Below are 18943 nucleotides of genomic sequence, written 5' to 3'. Positions count from 1 at the left end.
GGGGTTAAACAAAAGTTATCAAAGTCCTGCAGGGAAGCTAAGCCCACCCTGTAGGTCGAAAGTTAGGCTGCCACCAGGCTCTGAGACTATCCCAATAGCAATGAAGGCAGAGCCAGCCTTCAAGCCTTTCTGGTGGTCTTGCAACACTGAAGTTCAGAATAACAGCTTTAAGTATAGTCAAGCAGTCAAGGTCACTGGACTTAGCTTTGAGACTTAAAAAGCAAAGACTTCACAACAGAGATTAATAAAATAAATGATTTATTTGTGTACAAAATACAAAAAAAGAGCCAACTTGTGGGGAGACAGAAAATGATAAACACCTTTTCTTCACCAGACTAAATAACAGAGAGTTCAAAGGGCAGATGGACAGTTCCCAAAGGAATCCAGATGTTCAGCCAGGCACCAGTTCTTGATGGCTAGCTACCACTGACATGATGGCATGTCAGAGACCAACAGCCCCTGGACAAGACTCCACACAATGGTCACAGCATAGCTAAACTTATGCAAGGTTCTGATTAGTTCCTGTGCCCTAGAAACCAATCAAAGCCAAGCAGGTTAATGATCTCTTGGGTTGCTAGGGAACTCAAGGATCACATGACTAAAAGTGGTCTTGGTTCCCAGAGCTTCAGAGAACTACGTTCAGCTGAAAATAATCTCTTAACTGGGATGGCTAGCTGGTAAAATGGTACCATGCTCCCACAGGGGAAACCAGTTATCAGAAGGCCGCATTCCAATCCAGTTATCTCTGTGAACACAGGCAGTTGTTTTGCAGTCAAGAGGCCTAGCTAGAAATCTTAAAGGAGAGAAGCATCTTGACCAAAGTTAGAATCAGAACCAAAGTCTGTTTGAACCCAAAAATCCATTACAAACACAAGCCATGTCATAGTGCACTTTTGCTGCAATCATAAGAATGTTTTCCAAGAAGTAAGCCCCATTGATTGAATGAGACTTGTTTCTGAGCAGACCTACTTATTGTTCTCTTAGTCATGGACTGTACTAGTAGCAAAATTGTTCTAGAGCTACAAATATAGGTTAAGTGGCGATAAAATATGGATTAAATTGTGGCCCTGGCATAATAGTTTTGAAAGGAATTTATTTTAAAAAAACACTTAAAAACAATTCACCGAGACCGATTTCCCACTAGGCTTGTTCTGGTCTCGGAGCCCTTCTGTCCGATTTTGCACAAGCTGCTATGGGACTGTGACTTGCCCTGCCTCTTTCCTGCAGCAAGCAGAAACTGGTTTTCAGAGAAACTTGCTTGCCACGGGAAAGAGGCATGGCAAGTTGCAGCCCTGCTGCAGCTTGTGTGAAACTGGACAGAAGCGCCAGGGAGGAAAGGGCTCTGAGACCAGAACAAGCCCAGTGAGAAATTGGACCAAGTGTCAGTTGAGAATAGAAGATGAAGAAGATGAAGATATTGGATTTATATCCTGTCCTCCACTCTGAAGAGTCTCAGAGCGGCTAACAATCTCCTTTTCCTTCCTCCCCCACAACAGACACCCTGTGAGGTGGGTGGGGCTGGAGAGGGCTCTCACAGCAGCTGCCCTTTCAAGGACAACTTCTGCCAGAGCTATGGCTGACCCAAGGCCATTCCAGCAGGTGAAAGTGGAGGAGTGGGGAATCAAACCCGGTTCTCCCAGATAAGAGAGCTCTGGCTGACCCAAGGCCATGCTAGCAGGTGCAAGTGGAGGAGTGGGGAATCAAACCCGGTTCTCCCAGATAAGAGTCCACACACTTAACCACACTTAACCACTACACCAAACATGGGCTTCCAGAAAAATTCCAATTACAATCTCATTCAAAAGTGTTGACATGTGTTAGCAGGATCATGACTTTGGAAGTATTCTCTGTGAATGTAATGAGCTAATACATGAGAGTAAAGAAACACGGGGAGTTTTTTTTTAAAAAAAGGACTCACCAACGGGTATATTCAGGGAATACAATGAGCAAGTCCGAACTATAGAATCACTTCTAACTCTGTTTTCATGAGAAAAATTTCAAGGGAGCAATAAAGCTTTATAAATATTTATGAAATGTAAGTGTGAATCAAGGAGCATTAATGCATGGTAGAAAGTGCAGTGCAAGGAATAACAGCAAGTGATTAACAGATGGAAAACATAGTAGTTGACAGCTAAGGTAATTTTTCTACTGTGAAATGTGTTGGACTGTGAAAGAATCCATCTGTGAGAATAGTAAATGCTACATCACTGGGGACATTCCCAGTTAGGTTTGATCAAATGTGAAGGGAGAAAATGTGTGTAGTAAAGTGGGCATTTTCAACCCCATGGGCTTCTGCAGGTCTTTAGATTGCTTTCCAAAGTTAGCTGTAGCTGTCATAGGGCCTTTTCCCACTCTCACACCTCAAAAGCAACCACTGAAAGCTATCCATGTAACAAGAATCTAAGTGTTATCTATGGTTCTATGCAGACATCATACAACTTGTAATTGTTTGTTGCAAACTGTTGACCACAGTTTGTTGCATAAACCGTCGTTAGTCTAAGAGACAAACATTATTCTTATTTATTTAAAACATCGTTTCTCGCTTCCAGCCAGAATCCTGAGATGCCATCCCAATTTCCTTTGTGTGGTCTGGCAGCTGGCAAAGCATCACTGCGAATGCAAGCCACTAATCAACCTCAATGAATGGGTTGGGATGGAAGGAAAGGAAAGGGCAAGTCAAGCTTTCTCAGAAACCTTTGAGCTGTGGTCAGCTAAACCCATCATCAACCATTCTACCTCTCCATCCTTTCTATCTAACTACTTCACTGTGGCCTTTTTATGAGGGGTGGTTTCCCTCACTTTCATAGCACCTCTCCATCACACTGTCTTTTTCATTCTGCACCCCCCCTCTGCTTTTACCTCACATTTCTGTCTTTTTTGGGGGGGAGGTCTACACTGATTTTCATCCCTTCAGCTCTCAGCTTTCCATTCATTTGTTTCTCTAGCTTTTTCTGAAAGTGGGTTTGTTGTAGTTTCCCCCCTTGCTTTGCTTCCAAGCTGAATTAATTCAAAACCATACACGTTCCCTTGGATTTTTCAACCTTGCCCCTCAGTGCCCGCTCCACTGTTCATATGGGGCCGTTCCTCCCACTCTCCACCTTCTGCCATCCTCCCACCTTCATTGGTGCTTCCTTCCTCATCATAAACAACTTGGTTGTTCTGGCAGCTGGGAGCTCCCGGGAGTGCCCTGCAGGACTGCTTGGCTTGCCCAGGATCTGCTAGTTGTTGTGGTGTTGGTGAGCACCTGGCCTCAGTTAAATGCACTCCCAGTAAGGCTGAGCTGGAGCAAGACCCTGCTTTGAAGAGGAGTGCAAGAGCCATCCTGCCTGGGATGACTGAGGCTTTCCTGGCCCCAACTGAGTGAGGTTACCAAGCCCTATCCTTGCAAGTGGCATGGCTTTCCCCCAGGCCTACTGGATTTCACTAATGAACCAACTATGCCGCATATGGAGAACCTCATATAGACATTGATGTTCATTAGCAAGGCACAGAGGTGGAAGCAGGACCATAAGCAAACACTTTTTCCCTCCATCAGCCCAGCCTCGGGGACATTGGAGATGAAATCAGAGCTGTGGGGACCAGTGAGAGGTGGAGCAACTCTGTGGGAGACCAGGGTAGCAGTGTGTCTCCCATCATGTCCCTCTGCCTCTAGCTGGTCCCTGCCACTCCTATTGTGTGTTTTTAACCCAGTGATATGAGTCTTGCGATGGCCTCTCATATAATTAGACTGCTGCTGGTTTGTAAAAAATAAAAAAATCATAGACTGGCGCTGCTACTTTGTGAACCCCTCCATCTCATTTGGGGGGGGGGGATTGCAAACAAAAAGGAGTTCCACCATTTTTATTCACAAACAGGCACTTCCCTGGATGTTTAATAAAAGCAGGAGGTGGGAAGAGGAAAGAAGGCACTGCTGTCCCTCTCCCTGAGCCTCACTCAGTAGCATCACAGGAGCTCTTCCCTCCCTGCTTTTTTCCCTTCTTACCCCCTTTCCTGCTTCCTTGCCCAGCTGCTCCATGCGGCTCAGCCATAGCGTCTCCTTCAGAATATGTCTCCTTCTTTACCGTTATGGGTGCCTCAGATGACATGGCCTCATAGTTGCCCTGGATGTGCTTTTCTCCAACATCCATAGGGGGACTGGAAGAAGTCCATGTGCATTTTTGCTTTACTTTGCCTTACTTCCTTTGTATTCCCTTTCACTAGGGTTTGAATGGATGGTGCTTCCTCAATGTGCAGCTGCAACAGGGCAACTGCACAGATTTAAAAAACAACAATAACTGTGGATTCCACCCCCAACGCAGTACAGGTGACATTTCCCCCCAGTTAAAAAACCTTCATTTTTGCCTTGTAGCTGCAGAATTAAAGAGAATAAATACAATAGAGAAAAGAGAATGGTGTGAACTGTGAACAGCAGGCAAACAGATCCAAAGTCAAGCTTAAAGACTTTACTTCTGGGATTCTCCATGGTAAGCAGTGCATGCATAAAGGGCCAAAGTTTCCCAAACCATTGTATGCTAAAACAAAATGGATCTTTTACATGTCCCTGTACTCCACTTTCTTTAACTTGGCACCCCCCCCCCCCAATGACACAAGACAACCAGGTATGAATTACACATTTATTTATTTAAATATTAATTACATGGCTGATCTATATCACTGCTTATCTCAATAAGCTGATGATTTTAAGGATGGGGTGGGTCAGATATCCACATACTCTGCCTTTGGGGCAGGTCCATCCTTGCTCCAAACTCAGCCAGTGCATCCTCAGGCCATGTTTATCAGTTCTCACAAGCTGCACAATCCTAACTGCCAAGAAGTACCAAGCTTCATTCCCCCTCCTGATATGTCTTGAGACACCTACTGGGTTATAAAGATGCTGATCAGAACCAAGGATGCTCCTTGTATACCCGGCCACAAGGCATGTTATGTCCTGTTCCAGACATTGCTCCAGCATGCCAGATGCCTCAGTGTGTTTGCTGATTATCTGCACCTATCTTGAGCAACCTTCTCTATGCCTTTCACTCAAGGAGGTAAGCCTAACTCAATATACCTTGCCACACCGGCCAACTATAATATCATACAGGCTTTGATGAAGATCCGCTGAGTAAAAGTTACACTCACTCACCCCCTCCCCTTCAGGGCTCAGCCAATAGCCAAAGGAAAATAGTACCACAAACCTGACAAAATGGTCACATGCTGTGGCTGTTCAAAAACAAGAAAGGGGAACACAGTAATGGAAAATCCAAATTAAAAAAATTAAAAACTGTGTACAAATAATGCTATAACTCTGTATCAAATTATGCAAATATCTAATAATATCAGAAATTAACAATGTACAAAGTTCAAAGAATAATCAAAGGAGTCCTGCTTTCCAAATGAGTAGGTGTCCTAATGAAGCAGGTGCGTTGTATAGTAGCCTCCAGATCCAAATATGACATCACCACACAAATTCTGGATGTAAAGCGTGTTTCAGAGCCCTTCCTCAGGTGAGTCTTATTCCACCCAAGGGTAATTCTCTGTAACAATTCTAACACACTCATATGATGCTTATATTCATAAGTTGCAATATAAATTTCCTCTTGGGATCCCAATTAACAACCTTTCTTAGTCATACAGCTTCACATAGTTCAAAGTACAGGTAATATTACGGTAATAATATGGTATTGTCAAGTCTGCAGATTCAATGATGAGTCGATGTAGGTACAGAGAAACTATTTTATTGATACTGAATACTTGTGGCCTAAACCAAGGCTTGAAAAGACTAAAGGACATACAGTAGATACATTGCATATAAGGTATACTTCAAAGGGATTCCTACAGGTAGGGGAATTGTGCAGAGGACATTCACACATAGATGTTACAAATACATTCTCATGTTGATTAGAGGCCCAGTTGGCCTTGATGCTCCCCGGCTCCTTCCTCTCCCCCAAGCCTGGGCTGAGAAGGCTCAGATAAGACTTTTCACACATCACCATTTCAAAGCAGGAATATTCTCTACTGGGAGGGGGGAACAGGAGAGCGTTTGCTAGCAGCATTTGGTTACACTTTGGTTCTACCCAGCATGCTCTATATTTGAGCCAGAGTTACAGCCAGACTTGACAGATACGGCAATGATACAAGAGAGAGAGAGAGAGAACCTAGAAGGGGATGGGGAAAAGACAAAAAAAAAAAATGGAGGGATAGGGGAAGAGGAAGGAGACAAAAAATAACATGGACCATAAACTACTTCCACAGACTAGGCAGAAAAATGCAAGCTCACACACAACATGATCCCACCTGCTCAAAATAAATCCCAAACCAAGCACAGGCACTCCCCAAAGTAAGCCAGCACTGGTCCTTGCATCTGTCGAACAACTTTATTAGGCTGTACGCTAATTCGTTACCTTCCACTTATATGTAAGGACTGGCAATTTCCATTTCAATGCATCTGAAGAAGTGTGTGCGCACATGGCAGCTTGTACCTTGAAGGAAGCTTTGTTGGTTTTAAAGATGCCACTGGACTTGAACTTTGTTTTGCTGCTTCAGACCAACATGGCAACCCACCTAAAACTGTTAACAGGAATTCCTTCGCCTGTGATGTACTAAGAAATTTGTGGTTTTCTGCAAGAATGAGAACTTGATATTCACTGGTGGGTGAGGGGACATTTGAATTCATCCATTTGCAGCTGCAAGCCTTTACATTTTTATTTTATTCATAACTGCTTTAGTCAGTATGTATGTGTGTGCATATATATGAAATATTCATGTATCACTGTTGAGCATACTAGCCAGTTTCCCATAATGTATGACTTGCAATACTCAGTCTTCCCCAACCCTCTCGCCCCCGATTTGCCTGTTCCTTTCATAATCTACACTATAGTATGCAGGGTGGAATGTAGAACAGAAATGACTTTGCACCATGCCAAGATACTATTTCACTTGCTGACAGTCAAGCAGAAGGGAAGGCAATGGAGAGTAAAAAATAAAATGCTGGGAAGAAATTGAATGGAATAACCCCTTTAAAGAACTAGTTTGTTGTATTTCAAAGTGTGAAGTAGTCTCACAAATCCAGCTGGGAAATATGATAATATCCATCTAAGGCACTGCTCTTGTTTAATTGTATTGCTTTGTATAAGCACTTCATTGGCTTATAATCATATACACATATGATTTCTTTTGCAAAGGTAAATATTTTGAAATTCATATTTTAAAAGCAGAATCCCACAAGTGTCAGTTAACTCATGCAAACTTATTCAGTACTGATTGAGAACATTTATATCTTGCCTTTCTCGGCACTCAGTGGAGTTTGAAATGATAAGAAATAAAGTCAGAAAACTGGGCCAGCAGAGAGCTGCTCCATTCTTTTCTTCCTTGGTTCTGTGACAGGACTGGGAGATTACACTGAGAAAAGTCCCTTACAGAGAGTGCTGGAGCTGCTTCCCTTGGGGCTTCTGTGAGCCCAGGGGGTCTAGCCCTCAAATGCAGTGGCAAGTCACCTTTATGATTGATATCAATAGTCCTTGGAGTCAGAGCTTTAGCTTACCTGGCCTTCTAAAAGCAGCCCTAAAAGCTTCTCTTCCCTATCTGCAGCACTGCTGGAGGACTGGGAGACAGAGCTGAAGCAGGTTCCTACCACAGTCCTTAGCTGGTATTGCAGCTGGTATGTTTGCTGTCTTTCTAGTTTGCCAAGGCATAAATTGTAGGGATTTTTTTTAAGTATATCTTTTGATTGCAGGATTTTTTTTATTAGATTTCCCCCACCCCCTGAAATCTGCCTCTATTTTTCTCCAAAGGTTGTATAAGAAAGGAGGGGAGACACATACCTCCATTACTAGAACAAGAATGATACATTTGTCTGGTTGCCTATCGTACAGTGTAACTCTGTTTAGGATTGCACTGTAAAAAACTGAAGCTTCTACAATGAGATTTTAAATATTTTTCAGATTTTCCTGTCTGGAGTACAAGTGGAATCTTGTGTTGCTTTGAAAATAATAGTCATCTGAAGATGTCCAGTTCCTGGCTAGTGCCAGACTTCAGTATCCAAAGAGAAATGTGAACTGCTGTATATGTGGCCTGACCTTGGACTCCAATTATTTCATTTTGAGCTTGGGCAACAAACTTGACAGCAATGAAGTTTGGAGGAATATAAAGGGATCTTTTTTGTTCCTCCTTAGTATTTCTCTGTCAGTCTCTCCAGCTGTGTTTTCTAGAGTTCTCCCCTAGCCTAACCTATCCCTCTGGGCAATTTCTGCAGTAATTGCAAGGGATTTTACAAGGACTATATAATATCCATCACTGTTTCAACAGCCATCTTAAGTGACATTAGAGTCAAAGGTCACCACATCTTTTAAAGCAGAAGAATCTGGAGAAGACACTTTTCAAAAGGAAAGAAAGAATGAAGTTTTCAAGGTTAAGAGTATGATGTGTGTGTGCCTCTCTTCTGCAGATTGGAAGTATCAGCCTTTACAATGCTTGTTATGAGAAAGGACCTGTGAAGCAAACATTTAGCAGAGAGAAAAGCAGGTGGAAAGGATACTTGGGTAGAAAAATGAGTAGGTTGATTTACAGTTCTGTTGGACAGAAGATTGGTGAAGGTGACTCTTACAATTCCACTAGAAACTGAATACAGCTAGTAATATGAGTGATAATCTTTAGAAGGTGGACACATTGAATGGCTTTGTCATGGAAGTTGTAGATCACTGACGGAGCACATATTTGTCTGAAGAAGGTCCCAGATTCTGTCTCCAGTACAGGGACACTAGGTCTTCTAACTTCCTAACCCCTACAGCTCTGCTTGCTACTGCTTAGCTGGGCAATGGGGGAAATGCCAGGACTACTATTAAATTAAAGTACAAAGGAGTTCAGCTGGAATGTAGAAGTGGACTTTCAAGAAAAGTACAAGCGAGCAAGAGCAATTCAGCAAAGTTGTAAGGACCTTTCGTTGTTCCTGAAATTCATCTGATGTAATGTTTCATACTTAAGGCTGCCAAAGATGATGCTGTTATGCAGTCTCAAAAGCAATGCAGCATATACACCTTGAGGGGGGGGGGGCAGAGGCGGGGGGGATCCTGAATTTCAGATTAAACACTCCAAGTTAGCTATGATAGTTGCATACAGCAGTAAGAAATCCTAATTTTGTGTTTTTACAATCGAGGGGATTTCAGAGGTATAGATCTCTGTTATATTCCATCAGGCCAAAAATTATATGAACAGCTCTAAAAAAGGGAACCATAAATTGACAAAACAAGAACCTGCTTGAGTGTCATCCTGGTAAAAATGTTCTGTGCAATGTATAAGTGAAACAAATTAAATCCAATGATGCCTATAAAGAAAAGGTTCCAGTACTCAGTCACTGGTTGAGCTAGTAATACATTCAGAGGGTTCCCCCCACAGTTGTTGTGACTCAAGTTTTCATTGCTCCCTACCCTTATTCTGCCAAACATTTCTTCCCATAGGTTCTTTTACTGCCTGGTGTCAGACGATGGAGGCTCAAAGTAAACGGACTTCCATTTGTTACAATGTTAAGACGTTTATTTGATATCTCAAGGTTCTGGACAAAGGAGCATTGGAACTGATGCCAGTTGGCGGGAAAAGCAATGCTTTAAACAGTGTACATCAAAGGGTTTCTAAACAATACTACATTCTCACACTTCTAGGCTACATGTAACACCTTCTCTTCCCCTTATCTCTTGTGGTTCCTCTTCTCATGGAGGAGCCCTGCTGGCTCTCCTTGAGGCATGCTATCATCAAAGGGTTGTTGCTTTTGTTAGTACTATGAAGAGGAATTCACAGCAGGGGTTAGTAACATCTCTGCCTCTACTTTGATATGCAAGGCCTCTGTTTCAGGGTTAGTAGCAAATGCCCAAAATGGAGTTAGTCATGTCAAGCTACACATGGCATTTCAGTAATATTTATCATAACACAATATCAAAACTCTCCAGTGTCTGACACCTGGTCCCATAACAACCTCCATCTCTTAATTGCTTGACATCATGAATTATAACTTCCAAAAATCACCAGCTCCTCTAGGTTTGCCAGCTCTGGGTTGGGGAATACCTGGAGATTTTGGGAGTGGAGCCTGACAAGGGTAGGGTTTGAGGAGGGAAAGGACTTCAGTGGCATATAATGCCTTTGAGTTCCAAAGCAGCCATTTCTTCCAGATGATCTGATCTCTATTGCCTGGAGACCAATTGTAATCCCAGAAGAGCTCCAACCACTACCTGGAGGTTGGCAACCCTATACTAGTGATAGTAATAGTAGCAGGGCAGTTCAAGAGTGGTGACTCGTTTCCTTCAGCTATTTCTGAACCTCTCTAGGAAATCATAATGCATATTACTAGTCATCTCCTCTGGTGAGCAGTTGATTAAGGTGCTTCCTCAATTGCTTACCAGAGGAGATGGTGGTGGCATTGTTTGAATTGCTGGCATTGTCTAGGAGGGAACTGAAAGCAGAAGAACTAGACAGAGGGCCAAAGAGGCAATACATGTAGGACAAAATGTAGGGCATGTGCCTAGTTCTGTCTTGTTATCTATTTCTTCTCATGTGTTTGAGAACTGAGCCCATGGAAGTAAATCACTGGCTTTTAGAATAAGCTGTAACAAATGCATGGGAAGAAGGAAACAAACAATAGGAAAATCATTGCAGGATGATCCTATTAAAAAGAAGGTGGGAAACGTTTAAAATTACATTCTTAGAAACTAATTTGTAAGAAAAACTTTGGAGGATTTGTAATAATTATGTCTGGCATATTTACTTATGCTTAAAAAGCTGACTGATGCATGTGCCTCAGTGAGATAACATCTATCCTTTCATCTTTCTAATGAGTCCATAACTAACGTAACTGGTGATATCAATGGATAGAAGGGTATGTATATTTGTACAGCCAAGGTCCACGCTAGATAAGTAACTATTCCAAGATGAATTACTAGGTAAAATCTGTTTGAAAAGACATTTAATATGGTTTTATAGGCAAAGTAGCTCAGATGAAATAAGAGTTTTTTAGGGGAAAAGGAAGATTGCAACTCATATTAAAAATGCAACTGTTTTCAAATTAAAACACTGAAGAAAAAAATTCGGCTTCCTTGTTTGTCAGTATGCAACTCACTTATTTCTATTCCTTTTTCACTCTAGGTCAGTGACTAGCAGCTGGAGTCTCAGGACTCTGGTTACATTTGCCCCCTCTAGTATTGTCCTTTGTTCTGAGAACAAAGTATTGTCCTTTGTTCTGAGAACACCACACCACACCACACACACACTCTATTATGCATGTCTGCCATTTCCTCCAGGCTGAAACTCCATTAAAGGTGTTTTTTTTTTTAAAAAAACTAGGTTTCCAGGAATATTCAAAGTGAATATTTTTACCATTTTTAGCATGAACAATTTTTAGCATCAAAGGGTGCTTCCTGAGAAGTGAAATGTCTCCCAAATTTGCCCCCAGTGTTTTCTTATTTTGTTCCTGTTCTCTATTATTCTCATTCCCTGCCAATTTTCACTGCATTGGTGTAATGCCCCCCATTTTCAAATCAGTCTCTTCTCTTTCTGAAAACAGTCGAGCTGCCAGGTAACCAATGAAATGTGGCTAGGCATGGGCATGAAACAGGAAAATGAGGTTCAGTTCATGGTGCACCAATGGAATGAACACAGATGTCATGAACAAAAAAAACACACCATTTGCCCCCCATTCGGAATAAAGAGACATACAACAAGTTGGGATAAAGGGCCACTTTATTTAATTAATGGCAATGGGAAAAAACATGGGGCCAGGTTGAGCCAGGGGTCAAAACCAAGACCACCTCCACAACCTGAAAATGGGCGAGCCACGGGCCCCGAGATTGAGCCGACCCAACAGCTCAAAACCGGCCGGCCAGGCACAAGATCCAGTCCACATGAGCTCCACCCTCACCCGTGCCGTACAGCCTGGGCTGTGGACCACCAAATGCCCCCAAAAGAAAATGTTCCCAAGGGTAAACCTGCCAGTGACCACCTATAAACAGCACCGCCATAACCAATTGCCAGCGCTCCTCCAGCAGTGTAAGGTAGGCGAAAACACTCCCAAGCCGGCCAATATGCTTGGAAGCGAAAAATTCCTACCTGGCCCCACAAATCGGCGACCAGCCTGTGCCTACACTGCATGAAGGGCGGGCGGGCCAAAAACTCCTAACCGAACAATTGAGTGGCAGGGCCGGCGGGGCATGAAGTGGGCAGGGAATCCGAAACCCAAATTCAAAACCATCCAACAAATAACGCCTATCCTCTAAACGTGGATAATATCGCAACAACTCAGTGAGAACCGCTATCCTGATGGGACTGGGGCCCTTTTCCAGGTGGCTGATTAGCACCTCCCGGCCTCTTAAAGCCCCCTCTCTGTTTGGACTTGTTGCATGCCGTAAAGGCATGGAGGCCTCCGCACACCGGACATTCATGCCTGTACCTGCAAAACTTCCTAGAGCACGCCTCTTGGGAGGTAAACTCCCAGCAAAGCAGCCGAGGTTGAACCGACTGCCCCGCGGGCGCGCGGGTACCAGCAGGATGACTCGATTTCTGGACGATGTGTGTCACGAGCTGGGGCCAGGCCAGGCGAAGTCCAGGGGCAGTCCAAGGTCTGTAACCGGTGAGCAAGAGTGTCCAAGGTGCCAAAGCCAAATCGTTGTCCAGGTATCGTAGGACAGAGGTTCAGAAGCCGTAGTCAGGGGGTCCAGAAGTCAAGCCAAGGTCAGGAGGTCCAAAGTCAAAAGCCGAAGTGGATGCTAGGACGTCAGGTAGATGACTAGTTGCTTCCACAAAGCCTCCTCCCAAAGCCTACAGCTATATAGCCCTCTGCTGGCTGTTGCCCATTTGGGCTAATTGCTGGCTCAGAGAGGCAGCCAGGATCCTGTTGCAACTCAAGCATCCTTGCTCTTAGAAGGGCCAGAATCCTCTCAAAACTCAGGGCTCAGGGAGCGTCTTGCTTGTGAGCATGCCGCCCTCCTCCGATCCCTGAGGTCCTGACGGAGGCGGTCACGCACATGCGCCACCCGAGAGGGCGAGGCAGGGGGGCTGGGATCTTCTCCAGCAGGAGGCAGGGGCACTGGTGCAGGTGGCAGGGGCACAGTTTCTGCTGCAGGCTCAACTTCCTCTACAGGGTCCCCAGCACCCATGACACTATCCCCCCCCCCCAGGGCCCCCCTCCGTCGAGGGGCCTGGGAGGTCGGGGTGGTCGTTGTGGAACCGTTGCACCAAGTCTGGGGCATGAAGATTGTCCACGGGCTCCCAAGACCGGTCTTCTGGGCCGTATCCCTCCCAGTCCACAAGGTACTGGAGGCCTCCACGATGGTACCGGGAGTCCAGGATCTGGCGCACCTCGTATTCTTCTTCATCATCCACCAACACTGGTGGTGGTGGCGGTGGAGAAGGAGGCCGAGCTGGGTCAGGGCGTGCAGCTGGAACAAGGAGGGAGCGATGGAACACGGGGTGAATGCGGAGGTGGGGTGGCAACTGGAGCCTGAAGGCGACGGGGTTTATTTGTTCTAAGACAGGGTAGGGTCCAATGAACCGCGCATCCAGCTTGTGAGACCGACCAGGCCGGCGCAGGTAGCGAGTTGAGAGCCACACCTGATCCCCCGGCTGGATTGGGGGGCCTTCCTGCCTCTTCCGGTCCGCAGCTAGTTTATAGGCTTCCTTGGCCCGCTGTAGCTACTCTCGGAGAAAGTCTTGGCTGGCGCGGAGTTCTTGCAGGTAGGCCTCAACGGCGGGGACATTCGTGGGTGGCAGGATCGCCGGGAAGAACCGAGGGTGGTACCCGTAGGTTGCAGCAAACGGGGTCATTTGGGTGGAGGAATGGACCGCGTTGTTGTATGCAAATTCCGCTAGAGGCAACAGAGTGGTCCAGTCGTCCTGCTGGTAGCAGGTGTAACAGCGGAGATATTGCTCTAGTGTGGCATTGGTGCGCTCTGTCTGACCATCTGTCTGTGGGTGGTAAGCTGAGGACAGGTGCACTCGAGTCCCCAGGCTGGAATGGAGGGCTTGCCAGAACCGAGAGGAGAACTGGGGGCCCCGGTCTGAGATCAGGTGGGCTGGGAGTCCGTGCAGACGAAAGATGTGTTGCAGGTAGAGCTGGGCTGTCTCCTGAGCTGTGGGAAGTTTCGGGCACGGAATGAAGTGGGCCATCTTGGTAAATAGGTCGACGACCACCAAGATGCACGTCTGACCCTTGGATCATGGAAGTTCCGTGATGAAGTCCATCGAGATGGTATCCCAGGGTCCTGAGGGTGTGGGCAAGGGCTGTAACAACCCCGAGGGTTTGGCTGGGACGTCTTTGGCCCGTCGGCAGATGTCACAGGAGCTGACATAACGGGCAACATCGGAGTGAACTCGTGGCCACCAGAATTCCCGTGTCAGCAAGTGGGTGGTCTTATGTTGTCCAAAGTGCCCAGCGGGTAACGCGTCGTGGGTCATGCGTAGTACTTCTGCCCGCAAGGGCCCGGGCGGCACATAGAGGCGTTCGTGGTGTAGCAAGAGGCCGCCTCGAGTCGTGAACTCGCCTGTTGAGCCATCTTGGAGTGTCTGGAGGTGTTGCTGGACCCAGGGATCATTGGCCTGGCTAGCACGAATGTCCTCCACGAGTGCTGGTGAAGTGGAGGTGGCTGCAAACACTGAGGGTGGCAGGATGGGAGCAGCAGGCACGGTCTCAGTCGAAGCAGGAGCGTATTCCGGTTTCCGCGAGAGCGCATCGGCTTTCCGGTTCTGGGTATGGGGGATGTAGGTGATCTTGAAGTCAAAGAGGGAGAAGAATAGGGACCACCGGATCTGGCGCTGGTTGAGACGGCGGGTGGTCTGGAGGTGCTCCAAGTTCCGGTGGTCGGTGAGCACTTGGACGGGGTGGCGAGCCCCTTCAAGGTAATGTCTCCAAACCTCAAAAGCCACCTTGATCGCGAGCAACTCCCTCTCCCAGATGGTGTAGTTCCTCTCTGCTGCAGTGAGCTGGCGTGAGTAATAGGCGCAGGGCTGGAGTGGCTGGGACGGCTCCTCGCGCTGGGACAGCACTGCTCCCAGGGCCACGTTGGAGGCATCAGCTTCCACCGTAAAGGGAAGCTGGGGGTCGGGGTATCTCAGGAGTGGCCCGGTGGCGAAGCGGGTCTTCAGGGTGGAGAAAGCGTTATCGGCCTCTGGGGACCAGTGGAAAGGTTCTTTGGGGCGGAGTAGTTGAGTCAGGGGTGTTGTCAGAGATGCATAGGCTGGGATGAATTGCCGATAGTAGTTGGCAAAACCAAGGAACCGCTGCAGGTCTTTGCGATTCTGAGGGGCCTGCCAGGTCAGGACCGCTTCCACCTTTTTCGGGTCCATGAGGATTCCCTGTGGTGACACAATGTGACCAAGGAACTCGACGGAGCGCAGGTCAAAGTCGCACTTCTCCAGCTTGGCATAGAGGCCATGGGCTCATAGGCGCTGTAGGACCTGGCGGACGTGCTCGGCATGCTGGGCAGGATTGCGGGAGTAAATTAGAATGTCATCCAGGTATATGATCGCGAAGCGGTCGAGCAGGTCCCGGAATACATCATTCATGAACCTCTGGAAGACAGCGGGGGCGTTGGTCAATCCGAAGGGCATCACCAGGTGCTCGTACTGCCCGTATCGGGTCCCAAACGCGGTCTTCCATTCGTCTCCGGGCCGTATGCGCACCAAATTGTACGCTCCACGGAGGTCCAGCTTGGTGTAGATTTGGGCCCCCTTTAAACGATCCAAGAGTTCAGGGATCAGTGGTAGAGGGTACCGGTCGCGGATGGTGATCTTGTTCAGGGCCCGGTAGTCATTGCACAGCCGGAGCTCCCCGCTTTTCTTCTTCACGAAGAGGACTGGAGCAGACAGGGGAGAAGTTGAGGGTCGGATGAATCCGCGCTTCAGGTTCTTGTCCAGGTAGTCTCGCAAAGCTGCCAACTCAGGCTCCGACATTGGGTACAGACGCCCCACCGGGAGTGGTGCCCCAGGTACCAAATCAATGGCACAGTCATAGGGTCGGTGAGGGGGAAGCTGATCTGCTCCTGTCTCTTCAAAGACATCGGCGAAATCTGCATACTTCTGAGGGAGCTGAGGACCACCACTCGGGATGCCGGCTGCTAGAGTGGTGGGAGGAGTCAGATGGGGGCATGGGTCTCGGAAGCGTAGTTCTTGCTGAGCCCAGTCCACGATGGGGTTGTGCAGCTTCAGCCAGGAAAGGCCTAGAATCAGCGGGAAGCGAGGCATGAGGGCGACATCAAACTGCAGCTGTTCTTGGTGCTGCTGGACGTGGAAGGTGATGGGACAGGTCTCCTGGGTGACAGGGCCAGAACGGAGGAGGCGCCCGTCAATAGCCTCCACCAGCGTCGGAATCTCTTTTGGCTGCACTGGGATCTGGTGCTGCTTTACAAAGGCGGCATCTACGAAACAGTGGGCCGCTCCCGAGTCCAGCATGGCATACACGAACAGCCAGCGTCCATCGGGCAGATGGAGTTTGACTGGTAGCAGGAACGGGCCCGGGGTATCAGCCTGTTGTTCGGAGGACCCAGCTAGTCGCCCCAGGCTGGAGGGTCCACTTACGCCTGGGGCTGGCCTTTTGGCGGCGGTGGCAATGTAGGTCTGGGTATTCGATGTTTAGCAGGGCAGCCAGAGGCATAGTGGCCTGCCGTGCCGCAGTAGAGGCACAGGTTCTGCGTGCGGCGTCTGGCCTTTTCTTCTGGAGTCAGGCGGGGTTGAGCAGCTCCAAGCTGCATAGGCTCACCCTCGTCTCTGGTACTAGCTGGGGATGGGAGAGGAGCCAAGTGGCATGGCGCAGGGAGCTGGCGCCCTCGGGTCTTGGCTTGGCGGCGACTTTCCAGGCGGCCATCGATGCGGAGGCAGAGGGTGATAAGTTCCTGGAGCGTGGGGGGCCGCTCCACCCTGGCCAGTTCGTCCAGGACTTCCTCTGCCAACCCCTCGGTAAACTGGTCCATCTGAGCAGCCTCATTCCACGCCAAGTCTTGGGCCAGGAGCTTGAATTCGGTGGCATACTGAGCCACCGAGGACTGGCCTTGTTTCAGGGCCCTGATTTTCCGGTTGGCTGTGGCTGCTTGGACTGGGTTGGAGAAGGCAGCAGACAGGTGGGCCTCAAACCCCTGGTAATCAGTCAGTAGGGGAGAGGACCCAACCAGTAGGGGTGTGGCCCACTTGGCCGCCTGCCCCTTTAACAGACTAATGATAAAACACACCTTCGTCTTGTCATTGGGGAAGTCCCGTGCTCTGAGTTCAAAGTACAGCTGACACTGTGCCAGGAACGCAGGAAATTCTTCCACAGCACCCCCAAATCTGTCAGGTGGGGGAACTGGGCACTTGGCTGGAGCACTGGCTGCAGGCTGTTGCTGCAAGTGCACTACTGCCTGTGTCAGCTGCTGTACCTGGGCTTGGAGGGCAGCCAGTAGTCCTGTGGTTCCACTTGCTTCAGCATCCATCCTGTGGAATGGGTGTTTGTGTGGGTGGAAGCAATCTGTCACGAGCTGGGGCCAGGCCAGGCGAAGTCCAGGGGCAGTCCAAGGTCTGTAACCGGTGAGCAAGAGTGTCCAAGGTGCCAAAGCCAAATCGTTGTCCAGGTATCGTAGGTCAGAGGTTCAGAAGCCGTAGTCAGGGGGTCCAGAAGTCAAGCCAAGGTCAGGAGGTCCAAAGTCAAAAGCCGAAGTGGATGCTAGGACGTCAGGTAGATGACTAGTTGCTTCCACAAAGCCTCCTCCCAAAGCCTACAGCTATATAGCCCTCTGCTGGCTGTTGCCCATTTGGGCTAATTGCTGGCTCAGAGAGGCAGCCAGGATCCTGTTGCAACTCAAGCATCCTTGCTCTTAGAAGGGCCAGAATCCTCTCAAAACTCAGGGCTCAGGGAGCGTCTTGCTTGTGAGCGTGCCGCCCTCCTCCGATCCCTGAGGTCCTGACGGAGGCGGTCACGCACACGCGCCACCCGAGAGGGCGAGGCAGGGGGGCTGGGATCTTCTCCAGCAGGAGGCAGGGGCACTGGTGCAGGTGGCAGGGGCACAGTTTCTGCTGCAGGCTCAACTTCCTCTACAGGGTCCCCAGCACCCATGACAATGTGGCCGCTGTCGGATCTCTCGCCCGCATTAGGCTTAGCGGGAGCCATAAGCTGCAGCCAAAGCTGCTGGCTGATCTGATCCCAAGGTAGGTTAGGATTCACAGCGGCCCTCATCCGGAAGGCCTCATCATACTGGAGCCATGCTCCACCCACAAAATCACTGTAGGTGCGATAAATAATATCGCAATATTGAAAGAGCGGGGCGGCCCGCCAAGGTTGGGCCCTAGCAATCACCCCCGCGTAAATTAAAAACCCCGGCAACCAATTTGACCAGGACCTATCGACTTTCCTCCTTTTAAGCTTCTTTTTATCCTTTTCATCCATTTCCTCCTTTGGCTTTTTTTCTAACTCCCTGTACAGGAGACTAACCACGTCCACATACTCGCCTTTCAGTATTTTTTCTCTAGTCGCCACCGTCAGGTGATCCCCTAGCGGCAAAGCCGAGTCGCCAAAAGGAATGGCATGGAAAGGAACTGAAGCATACGAAAAAGAGGGGTGGGCGGGAAACCCCAACCCTCCCCACTGCTGAGCGTGCCAAGGTACTGGGGTTGACGAAGCTGTCTGGGCGCCCCAAGGAAGAGCGCACCTGCCTAAGGGGTTCGGAGCACCCCCAGAAACATTAGGTTGACCCACTGCTGCGGGTAAAGATGACAAGGCCGACACCTGACCGGCCTGTCCAGGCAATGCGGGCAGAAAAGGTGACCACCCTACCTGCGACTGTTGGCCCAGAGAGGGGCCTCCTCCAGGATACTGGAAACCTGGTCCTTGCACTGGCACTGCTGAACCCGCCCCGGGTCCTACTACAGGGCCCCAAGGACCCCAAGGCCACACCGCCCCACGAGGCTGTAATGGACACCTACCTTCCTGCTGGTGCGGAACCACCGCCACCTCCTCGGACTCATG

The 18943-nt window shown here is 48.4% G+C and overlaps 1 pseudogene; it reads right to left on the bottom strand.

Moving 5' to 3' along the window:
- The window catches only part of LOC132585505 (ferritin light chain, oocyte isoform-like), a 30153-nt pseudogene extending 19671 nt beyond the window's left edge, over nt 1-10482 (bottom strand).
- Between the last annotated feature and the right edge of the window lie 8461 nt (nt 10483-18943).

This window comes from Heteronotia binoei, chromosome 16 (assembly GCF_032191835.1).
Source record: "Heteronotia binoei isolate CCM8104 ecotype False Entrance Well chromosome 16, APGP_CSIRO_Hbin_v1, whole genome shotgun sequence".
Classification (NCBI taxonomy): Eukaryota; Metazoa; Chordata; class Lepidosauria; order Squamata; family Gekkonidae; genus Heteronotia; species Heteronotia binoei.
This window is presented reverse-complemented; position numbering and strand designations above follow the sequence as displayed.